Below are 12,941 nucleotides of genomic sequence, written 5' to 3' on the forward strand. Positions count from 1 at the left end.
CGACGATATCTATGGCAATGATTATATCTATAGGCATCACATCCAAAACAAGTAGACTGATACTTTCTGCATCTACTACTATTACTCCACACGTCGACCGCTATCCAGCATGCATCTAGTGTATTAAGTCCAAAAGAACAGAGTAACGCCTTAAGCAAGATGACATGATGTAGAGGGATAATCTCAAACCAATGATGAAAACCCCATCTTTTTACCCTTGATGGCAACTACTTAATGTGTGCCTTGCTGCCCCTACTGTCACTAGGAAAGGTCACCACATCGTAGAACCCAAAACCAAGCACTTCTCCAATTGCAAGAATCATAGATCTAGTTGGCCAAACAAAACCCAAGACTCGGAGAGACTTACAAGGATATCAAATCATGCATATAAGAAATCATCAAAGACTCAAATATATATCATAGATAATCTGATCACAAATCCACAATTCATCGGATCTTGACAAACACACCGCCAAAGAAGATTACATCGGATTGATCACCATGAAGATCATGGAGAACTTTGTATTGAAGATCCAAGAGAGAGAAGAACAAAACTAGCTACTTACTACAGACCTGTAGGTCTGAAGTGAACTACTCATGAGTCATTGGAGGGGCGATGATGATGATAAAGAAGCCCTCCAACTCCAAAGTCCCCTCCGGCACTGGCGCCGGGAAGGGTCTCCAGATGAGATTTCATGGAAATGGAAGCTTGCGTCGGCTGAAAAGTATTTTCGAGGCTCCCCTCATTTTTTGCTGAATTTTTGGGAATATATAGGCCAAGGATCTAGGTCAGGGTTCGGCCAGGGAGGCCACAAGCCCTCACACCGCCGCCTCCCCCTGGTGGCGGAGTGGGAGATTGTGGGCTCCCTGGAGCCCACCTGGCTTGGCCGAGAGGCCCCCTGATCTTCTTCCGTTCCGGAAAAAATCATTTCGTGGTTTTTATCCCGTTTGGACTCCGTTCCAAAATCAGATCTGCAAAGAGTCAAAAACACAGAAAGAACAGGAACTCGCACTTGGCACTGAATTAATAAGTTAGTCCCAAAAAAGATATAAAAGGTACATAAAACATCCAAAAATGACAAGATAACAGCGTGAAAGCATCAAAATTATCGATATGTTTGAGACATATCAAGCATCCCCAAGCTTAACTCCTGCTCGTCCTCGAGTAGGGAAGTGATAAAGAATGAATTTTTGATGCTTTCATGCTACCTAGGATAGGTGTCCTTTGTAATTCCTCTTATGTGACGTGGATGTTCAAATCCATTAGATTCAAAACAATATTTTGCTATTGACGTGGAAACAATAATAATTCAAGCAAACTAGCAAGGTAATCATGAACTTCCAAAATAACAAGGCGAAAAGAAAGTTATCCCTACAAAAGCATATAGTCTGGCTATGCTCTATCATCATTGCACAATGAATTTAAATCATGCACAACCCCGGTATTGGCCAGGTAATTGTTTCACACCTTTACTTTCTCATACCTTTTTAAATCTCATGCAATACATGAGCGTGAGCCATGGTTATAGCACTATAGATGGTGTGGACTGTGGTGGAGGTTGCAAGACAAAAAAGTAGAAGATAGTCACATTAACTAGGCATATCAATGAGTAGTGGAGATGCTCATCACTAGATATCAATGTGAATGAGTATGGATTGCCATACAAATGATGCACTAGAACTATGAGTATGTCCAAGCTCTTGAAGAAAACTAGTGGGTGTGCATCCAACTTGCTTGCTCCCGAAGACCTAAGGCAATTTTGAGGAAGCCTATCATTGGAATTTACAAGCCAAGTTATATAATGAAAATTTCCCACTAGCTATATGGTGGTGAAAAGACGAGGGACTCTCAATCATGAAGATCATGGTGCTTAATATGCACAAGTGTGGAAAAAGTGGTAGCATTGTCCCTTCTCTCTTTTTCTCTCATTTTTTTATTTGGTGGGCTCTTTCGCCTCTTTTTTTTATTTTGGTGGGTTCTTTGGCCTCTTTTTTTATTATTTTGCTGGGCTTCTTTGGCCTCTTTTATTTCCTCACATGGGACAATGCTCCATTAATAATGATCATCACACTTTCAACTCAAAACTTAGAGCAACTATGACTCTATATGGAATGCCTTCGGTAGTGTACCGTGGCAATGATCTAGCATGGCATAGACATCAATGGAAACATCATGCTATCTATCTTACGATCACGAAATGGCAATGTAGACGTGGTGGCACATGTCATGGTGGTAGTTGCATGGCAATATATCTCGGAATGACTTTGAAAAAGCGATAGTAGGTAGGTATGGTTGCTGTTTTGAGGGAGGCTAATGGTGGGTTTTGTGTGCCAGCGAAAGTTGCACGGCACTAGGAAGATAGTGATGGTGGAAGGTGAAAGTGCATCTAAACCATGGACTCAACATTAGTCATGAAGAACTCATATACTTGTTGCAAAAATTTTATTAGTAATCGAAACAAAGCATTCAACGCATACTCCTAGGGGAAGGGTTCGTAGGTATAAACCATCGCGCGATCCCGACCGCCACGCAAAGGATGACAATCAATATAAAAATCATGCTCAGATTTCATCACATAGCGGTTCACCATACATGCATGCTACGGGAATCACTAACTTCAACACAAGTATTTCTAGATCCACAACACCTTACTAGCATGACTTCAATATTACCATAACCACAACTCAAAACTAATTGAGATGAATCAAACTTCTCTAACTATGCAATGCACATGAAGGTGGAAGTTTTCGTATCCCTTTGGATAACTACCCCTTTTGAGACTACTTTCAACGAATATATCAACTACCAAGCCACGCACCACTGTGCTCTAAAAGATATAAGTGAAGCACATAGAGCAAAAGTATCTAGATCAAAAGATATAAGTGAAGCACATGTGAGCTGAATTGTCTACCAAAAGATATAAGTGAAGCTCGACAAAATCATGGTGAGTGCATGTATATCTCTCTAGGTGTGCAGCAAGGATGATTGTGACTCAACAAAAATAAAAGACTCCTATGATACAAGACGCTCCAAGCAAAAACACATAACATGTGGTGAATAAAAATATAGCCCCAAGTAACGTTACCGATGGATTGAAGACGAGAGAGGGGATGCCTTCCCGGGGCATCCCCAAGCTTAGGCTTTTACGACATCCTTGAATCTCTTGGGGTGCCTTGGGAATCCCCAAGCTTGAGATCTTAACACTCTTTATCACTTTGTCCATAAGAACCTCACCCAAAACTTGAAAACTTCACAACACGAAACTTAAACAGAAACTCGTGATAACATTAGTATGAGAAAGAACCACCACTTCCTTAGGTACTATAGAAAACTGAAATTCTACTTGTGCTGATGTTGGGTTATTGTATTTTCAATCTTCCATGGCTAATACCGCCCGATACTATCCATAAGTTCATCAAAATAAGCAACCAACACAACAAAACAGAATCCGTTAACAGCAGACCACTCTGTAGCAATCTGTTTATTTTGTATACCTCTGTTACTTAAAAAATTCTGAAAAATTACGAAAGTCTGAAGAATTTGCGTAGAAATCTTTAGCGAAAAGGATAAACTCAAAAGCTCTTATATAAAAAAATGAAAATTCTTTTCGTGAGCAGAAAGTTTGTGTCTTTTCCAGCATGACCAAACGATCATCGCCAAAACTAATCATAACGGTTTTGCTTGGCACAAACGCAAAAAGAAACACAAAAAACACAATCATAACAGAATTGTGAAAGTGTGAAAAACACAAAACGGAAATAAAAAGGATAGATTCGTTGGGTTTCCTATGAACAAGCTCTTTTGTTTAACGCCCTTAGCTAGGCGAAAGGTGACGAAATCACGTATAGTCATCTTTGGTGCTCAAACCATAGGTAGTGTTATCATTTATCATCTTAAGATTTTCATCTTTATTGGATGACTCACCACTAGCTTTAGGAACAAAAACAGGCTTGATGGTATTTTTGAGAGTAAGATTTGGAGTATTTTGCACAGCGGCAAAATCGGAACCCAAGTTGGTTATGACATCTTCTAATTTCCCAATTCTAGAAGAATCATTAACTATAAGTTCCTTCAACTTTAAAATTTTAAAAAAGTTTCCCACTTTGGATCCGTACTAAGTAATTTCATTGTGGATCTTTCTATCCAAACCCTCAATAAGTTCAACTGTGGCAATTTTGTTTTCAATAGCGTCAAGCCTTTGCATCACGTGTTCCAAGGTCAAGATAGTTCCATTAACCATGAGAGGGGGTGAGCCTACCAAATTCATGATAGCTCTATAGGAGTCAACAGTATGGCTCCCCAAAAAGTTCCCGCCTACAATGGTATCAAGGATATACCTATTCCAAGGAGAAATTCCACCATAGAAACTGCGAAGGAGGACGGTAGTGGATTGCTTACGAGTAGATCTACTTTGAGCATTGCAAATCCTGTACCAAGCATCCTTCAAATTTGCTTCCTCATTTTGCCGGGAATTGAGAACTTCATTTTCAGGGGTGTTGTTTGGAGTGGTGGGTCTAGCCATTGATGGACTATCTCACATACATACGAGAAGGAAGAGAGAGTGAAACGGGAAAAGGAAAACGGCAAAAGAGAAAGGCAAATGAAAACAACAAATGTGAAGTTGGGGAGAGGGAAACGAGAGGCAACTAGCAACAAAAGTAAATGCAGGAGATGAGTTGGTGAGACCTACTTGGATAGATCTTCATTTCTCCTCCCTGGCAACGGCGCCAGAAATAGGCATGTTGTCGGGAAATTATCTTTACGTGGTCCTCCCCAGCAACGGCACCAGAAATAGGCACGTTGTCGGGAAATTATCTTGACGTGCTCCTCCCCGGCAACGGCGCTAGAAATACTTCTACTACTGCAACAAAATACCTTCCAATGGCGCCAGAAATAGGAGTGTTGGTTGATACTCCCGCGCCAGAAATACTTCTGTTGCGGCTACGCCTTAAGGGACTTCCTAGGCAAAAATGCAAAGGATTTCCCCCGTGGCCTTGGAGCCTTGCGTTGGTGTTCCCTCGAAGCGGAAAGGGTGATGTAGCGTAGCGGTGGTAAGTATTTCCCTCAGTTTGAGAACCAAGGTATCGATCCAGTGGAGGAGTATCACAAGAGCCTGCACAAACACAAAAAGCTTGCTCCCAACGCTATGAAGGGGTTGTCAATCACTTATAGATTGTTTTCCAAGTGAGAACTGAAAGCAACAAAGTAACAAAGCAAAGTAAAAGCGGAGGTGTAAACGATGGATGTGAATAGACCCGGGGGCATAGTGTTTACTAGTGGTTACTCTCATGAAAGAAAGTAGATGGTGGGTGAACAAATTACTGTCGAGCAATTGATAGAACTGCGCAAAGTCGTGACGATATCTATGGCAATGATTATATCTATAGGCATCACGTCCAAAACAAGTAGACAGATACTTTCTGCATCTACTACTATTACTCCACACGTCGACCGCTATCCAGCATGCATCTAGTGTATTAAGTCGAAAAGAACAGAGTAGTGCCTTAAGCAAGATGACATGATGTAGAGGGATAATCCCAAACCAATGATGAAAACCCCATCTTGTTACCCTTGATGGCAACTACACGATGTGTGCCTTGTTGCCCCTACTGTCACTGCGAAAGGTCACCACATGGTAGAACCCAAAACCAAGCACTTATCCCATTGCAAGAATCATAGATCTAGTTGGCCAAACAAAACCCAAGACTCGGAGAGACTTACAAGCATATCAAATCATGCATATAAGAAATCAGCAAGGACTCAAATATATATCATAGATAATCTGATCACAAATCGACAATTCATCGGATCTTGACAAACACACCGCCAAAGATGATTACATCGGATAAATCTCCATGAAGATCATGGAGAACTTTGTATTGAAGATCCAAGAGAGATAAGAAGCCATCTAGCTACTAACTACGGACCCGTAGGTCTGAAGTGAACTACTCACGAGTCATTGCAGGGGCGATGATGATGATGAAGAAGCCCTTCAACTCCAATGTCCCCTCCGACAGGACGCCGGGAAGGGTCTCTAGATGAGATCTCACAGAAACGGAAGCTTGCGGCGGTGGAAAAGTATTTTCGAGGCTCCCCTCATTTTTTGCTGAATTTTTGGGAATATATAGGCCAAGGATCTAGTTTAGGGGGCGGCCAGGGATGCCACAAGCGCTGACACCGCCGCGTCCCCCTGGTGGCGGAGTGGGAGCTTGTGGGCTCCCTGGAGCCCACCTGGCTTGGCCCAGAGGCCCCCTGATCTTCTTCCGTTCGGGAAAAAATCATTTCAGGTTTTTTATTCCGTTTGGTCTCCGTTCCAAAATCAGATCTGAAAAGAGTCAAAAACACAGAAAAAATAGGAACTGGCACTTGGCACTGAATTAATAAGTTAGTCCAAAAAAAGATATAAAAGGTACATAAAACATCCAAAGATGACAAGATAACAGCGTGAAACTATAAAAAATTATAGATACGTTTGAGACGTATCACCTCCCAACAAGCGCTATTGTTTAACGCTCTTAGCTAGGCATAAGGCGATAGAATCACGTATCATCGTCTTTGGTGCTCAAACCATAAGTATCCCTCATCCTGGATTCATAAGGCAATATAATTTTCTTTCTAGTAAAATGTTCCATGCCCTTCTTTAATGGAAATTGGAATCTAATATTCCCTTCCTTCATATCGATGACATCACCGATAGTCCTTAGGAAAGGTCAAGCAAGAATGATAGGACATGTCAGATTGCAATCAATATCAATCACAATGAAATCCACAGGTACATAGTTCCTATTTGAAGTAATAAGAACATCATTGATCCTTCCCATGGGTTTCTTAAGAGTAGAATCCGCGAGATGCAAATTAAGAGAGCACTCATCAACCTCATTGAAGCCTAGAACATCACATAAAGACTTTGGAATAGCGGAAACACTAGCACCCAAATCACACAAAGCATTGCATTCATAGTTTTTGATTTTGATTTTGATAGTAGGTTCCCACTCATCATGAAGCTTTCTAGGAATACAAACTTCCAACTCAAGTTTCTCTTCAAGAGATTTCATCATAGCATCGACGATATGATCGGTAAAGGCCTTGTTCTGGCTATAAGTGTGTGGAGAGTTTAGCATGGATTGCATCAAGGAAATACATTCAATCAAAGCGCAACTATCATAATTGAATTCCTTGAAATCAAAGTAGTAGTTTCATTCCTACTCAAAGTTTTGATATCCTCTACTCCACTTTCAATGCTTTTAGCATCAAGATAGATAGTCTCCGAATCATTGGGGCGTTTCTCAACCAAAGTGGATTCATATCCAGCCCCATCAACATTAGGTTTGACATTAGAAAACAAGGATTAAATGGGAGTCATACCAAGCACTTTGAGATCTTCGTGACTCTCGTCACATATTTCACGTTTAGCATCCATTTTATTGAATAAGGTAGCGTGTTTATCAGAAATCTGGCCTACCAATTTTTCAAGACGAGCAAACTGAGAATTTAACACAAGGAATTATTTGGCCATATCATCAACTTCTTTATTCATAAGAGCCATAAAAGAATTTTGCTCCCTTAGTTCTCTACGAAAGTAACCATTATAATCAAACTGTGTTGACATGAAGCCTTTAACACTAGTTTCAATTTCTTCCAACCTTGTATAGTAAGCATCATAATCCTTTGGTTGGGCCATACAGGTCTTAGCAGGCAGACAAGCACACAAGCGAACAAAAGCCAAGCGAAATAAAAGGGCAAACGAAAAAGGCAAATATTTTTGTAAAAAAAAATTAGATGTGGGGGAGGGGAAAACGAGAGGCAAAAAAGGTGAATGCAAGAGATGAGTTTGCGACAGTTACTTGGATAAGTTTCACTTAGAACAGTCCCCGGTGCCAGAAATTGACACGTTGGAGGAAGACTATTCTTGACTTGATACTCCCCGGCAACGGCGCTAGAAATTGGCATGTTGATGGGAGACTATTCTTGACTTGATCCTCCCCGGCAACGGTGCCAGAAATTGGCACGTTGACGGGAGACTATTCTTGACTTGATCCACACCCGCAACGGCGCGAGAAATTCTTCTTGCTACCTCTTGAGCTTGCGTTGGTTTTCCCTTGAAGAGGAAAGGGTGATGCAGCACAGTAGCAGTAAGTATTTCCCTCAGTTTGAGAACCAAGGTATCAATCCAATAGGAGTATCAAGGCAAGTCTCCCAAATACCTGCGCAAAAACAGCAAACTTGCACCCAACGCTACAAAGGGGTTGTCAATCCCTTCACGGTTAACTGCAATGTGAGATCCGAAGGCGGAAAGTGCAGCAAAGTAAAAGTGTAAGGCTCAAAACATGATGTGAAGTAGACCCAGGGGCCATAGTGTTCACTAGAGGCTTCTCTCATGATAGCAAATATTACGGTGGGTGAACGAATTACTGTCGAGCAATTGAAAGAACCGCGCAAAGTCATGACGATATCTAAGGCAATGATCATACATATAGGCATCACGTGTGACACATGTAGACCGATACTTTCTGCATCTACTACTATTACTCCACACATCGACCGCTATCCAGCATGCATCTAGTGTATTAAGTTCATTTCAAACGGAGTAACGCCTTAAGCAAGATGACATGATGTAGAGGGATAAATTCATGCAATAGATATAAACCCCATCTTTTTACCCTTGATGGAAACAACACGATACGTGCCTCGCTACCCCTTCTATCACTAGGTTATGTCACCGCACGGTATGAACCCAAAACCAAGCACTTCACCCATTGCAAGAATTACAGATCAAGTTGGCCAAATGAAACCCACAACTCGAAGAGAATTACAAGGATATGAAATAGTTTATATAAGAGATCAGAAGAAACTCAAATAAGATTCATAGATAACCTGATCATAAATCCATAATTCACCGGATCTCGACAAACACACCGCAAAAGAGGATTACATCAGATAGATCTCCATGAAGATCATGGAGAACTTTGTATTGAAGATCTAAGAGAGAGAAGAAGCCATCTAGCTACTAGCTATGGACCCGAAGGTCTATGGTGAACTACTCACGCATCATCGGAGAGGCAATGGTGTTGATTAACAAGCCCTTCGTGTCCGAATCCCCCCTCCGGCAGGGAACCAGATTGGATCTTGCGGTGATAGAAGCTTGTGGCGGCGGAAAAGTAATTTCGTGACTCTTTTTCGTGGTTTCAGATATTTTGGGGATTTATAGGCGGAAGAACTAGGGCAGGGGAGCCACAGGGGGGCCACAAGCCTGCTAGGTCCGGCCTCCCCTAAGCCGGGCCTGGGTGGCTGTTGTGACCTTCTCCGAGGTCTCCTGCCTTGGTTCTCATGTCTCCCGCATTTCTTCTGTTCTAGAAAAAATATTTTCGGAGGTTTTATTCCATTTGACTCTGTTTGATATTCTCCTATGAAAAAGGTCAAAAACACGGAAAAAAACATGAACTGGCACTTGGCACTGAGTTAATAGGTTAGTCCCAAAAAAGATATAAAATGCATACAAAACATCCAAAGTTTGAGAAGATAATAGCATTGAACCATCAAAAATTATAGATACGTTGGAGACGTATCAGTCATGCTTGATTTGGGGCCGGAGATAAAGGAGCATGCTCGATGAGCCTACCCCGGGGTTATCCCCCCGACAGATACCTCCGACAAGATTCTTTGCCTACAAAGTAAGGGAGAAAAGCTCAATCGTTGAGCATGTGCTCAAATTGTCTGGGTGCTACAATCGCTTGAATCCAGTGGGAGTTGATCTTCCACATAAGATAGTGATTGACATAGTTCTCCAAAGTCACTACCACCAAGCTACTGAGCTTCGTGATGAACTATAACATTTGAGTGATATAGATGATGATCCCTGTGCTATTCGCGATGTTTGACACCGCGAATGTAGAATTCAAGTAGGAGCATCAAGTGATTATGGTTAGTAAAACTACTACTTTCAAGAGGGCCAAATGGAATGAAGGGAAACTTCGAGAATGATAAGTGAGTTCTCACTCAATAAAGAAACCCAAGGTTGAACCCAAACCCGACACTAAGTGCTTCTCTGATGAGGGGAATGATCACTAAGACAGAACTGCCCTAGACACTTGTTAGATAATAAGGTTGGCAATGTCAACAAAAGTATGTTGGATATGGGTGTTATTGACGTGTACTTTACTAGTACTCCTAGTAGGACATGTGTATTAGATATCCGTTCAGTTGGTAAATGTTAGTAACTTGAAATAAAAGCTACGAAATAAACGGAGACTAGCTAAATGCGAGGTAACGATGGGTGTTGGAAGTGTTTCCAAGGTTGATGTGATCACCATCGCACGCTCTTTCTACCTTCGGGATTAGTGTTAAACCTACATGTTGATTGGTGTTTGCGTTGAGAATGAACATGATTGGATCGTGTTTATTGCAATACGGTTATTCATTTAAAGAGACTGATGGTTACTCTATTTACTTGAATAAAACCTTCAATGGTACCTAATATGAATGGTTTATTGAATCACGATCGTAGTTGGTACACATGTTCATGGTATTGATGCGAAAAGATACAAAGTAGTAATGATAGTACCACGTACTTGTCCACTGACACTTGAGGCATATTGGTATAAAACACATGAAGAAGCTCCATGCTGATGGATCTTTGGACTCACTCATTTTTGAATCGTTTGAGACATGCGGACAATGCCTATTGGGGTACACGCATGAAGAAACTCCATGCATATGGACCTTTAGGACTCACTTTATTTTGAATCCCTTGAGACATGCAAATAATTCCACAAGGGAAGAAGACGGAAGGCCTCGTTTTCCAGTAAGACGGAACGAGAAAGTGACTTATTGGAAATAATACATTTTGATGTGTGGAGTCCAATGAGTGCTGAGGCACGTAGTGGATATCATTATGTTCTTACTTCACACATGATTTGAGAAGATACAGGTGTATTTACTTGACGAATCACGAGTGTGAATTATTGATAACTTCAAGCAATTTGAGAGTGAAGTTGAAGATCGTCGTGACAAGAGGATGAAATGTCTACGATGTGATCGTAGAGATGTATGACTGAGTTGCAGTTTGCTATACATTTAAGACAATGTGGAAATTGTTTCACTCGTCATGCCACCTGGCACACCATAGTTTGATGGTGTGTCCGTACATCGTAGCCGCACCCTATTGGATATGGTGCATACTATGATGTCTTTTATTGAATTACCACTATCATTTTGGGGTTAGGCATTAAAGACAACCACATTCACTGTAATAGGGCACCACGTAGTTCCTTTGAGATGACATCGTATGAACTGTTATTTGAAGAAACCTAAACTATCGTATACTAAAGTTTGGGGCTATGATGCTTATGTCAAAAGTCTTTAGCCTGATAAGCTCGACCCAAAGCAGATAAATATATCTTCATAGGATACCCAAAATGGTTGGTACACCTCCTATCTCAGATCCGAAAGCAAATTGTTTATTGCGGAAAACGGGTCCTTTCTCAAGAAAGAATTTCTCTCGAAAGAATTGAGTGGGAGGATGGGGGAACTTGATGAGGTTGTTGAACCGTCACTTCAAACAGAGTGTAGCAGGACGCAGGAAGTTGCTCCTCTCGAGCCTACACCAAATTGAAGATGAAGCCAATGATGATGATCATGAAGCTTCAGATCAAGTTACTTCCAAACCTCATAGGTCGACCAGCACATGCACTACACCACAGTGGTACGGTAATCCTGTCTTGGTGGTCATGTTGTTTGATAGCAATGAACCTACGAGCTATGGAGAAGCGATGGTGGGCCTGGATTCCGATGAATGGCTCGATGCCATGAAATCCAAGATATGATCCATATATGAAAACAAAGTGTATACTTTGGAAGAACTACTTGATGGTCATGACACTATTGAGTACAAATGGATCTTTAAAAGGAAGACACACCATGATGGTGAATGCCACCATTTAGAAAGCTCGACTTGTCGCAAAGAGGTTTCCTACAGGTTGAATGTGTTCACTATGATGAGAGTTTCTCTCCCACAGCGATGCTAAAAGTTTGTTGGAATTATGTTAGCAGTTGATGCACTTTTCAATTATAAAAGCTTGCATCTGGATGTAAAAACATTATTCCTCGACGGTTTCCTTGAGGAATGTTGAATGTGATACAACCAGAAGGTTTTGTCGATCCTAGGGATGCTGACATGTATTCAAATTCCATCGATCCTTCTATGGACTGGAGAAAGCATCTCAGAGTTGGTATATACGCTTTGACGAGATGACCAAAGTTTTTGGGTTTATACAAAGTTTATGAGAAACTTGTATTTACAAGAAAGTGAGTGGGAGCACTAAAATTTTCTGCTAAGTATATGTGGTTGACATATTATTGATCGAAAATGATGTAGAATTTTTGGAAAGCATATAGGGTTGTTTTAAAGGTGTTTTTCAAAAGGAAAACATGGAGTAAGCTACTTGAGCATCAAGATCTATGAAGATAGATCAAGACACTTGATGAAACTTTCAATGAATACATACCTTGACAAGTTTTTGAGGGAGTTCAAAATATATCAGTCAAAGAAGGATTTCTTGGTTGTGTTGCAAGGTGTGAATTTGAGTAAGACTCCAAAGCTCGAGAAAGAAAAAGGAATAGAAAGGACGAAGGTTGTCTCCTATGCCTTAGCTGTAGGCTGTATAGTATGTTATACTGCGTACCGCACGTGATGTGTGCCTTGCCATGAGTCTGTCAAGAGCTACAAGAGTGATCCACTAATGGATCACTAGACTGCAGTCAAAATTATCCTTACTAACTTTAGAACTAAGGAAAAGTTTCTCGGTTATGGAGGTGATAAAAGTGTTCGTCGTAAAGGGTTACATTGATGCATGCTTTGACTCTAATCCGGATGACTCGGAGTAGCAAACCGGATTTGTATAGTGGAGAAGCCATTTGGAATGGTTCCAAATGGCGCATGTTA

Source organism: Hordeum vulgare, chromosome 6H (genome assembly GCF_904849725.1).
Source record: "Hordeum vulgare subsp. vulgare chromosome 6H, MorexV3_pseudomolecules_assembly, whole genome shotgun sequence".
In the NCBI taxonomy this organism is placed as follows: Eukaryota; Viridiplantae; Streptophyta; class Magnoliopsida; order Poales; family Poaceae; genus Hordeum; species Hordeum vulgare.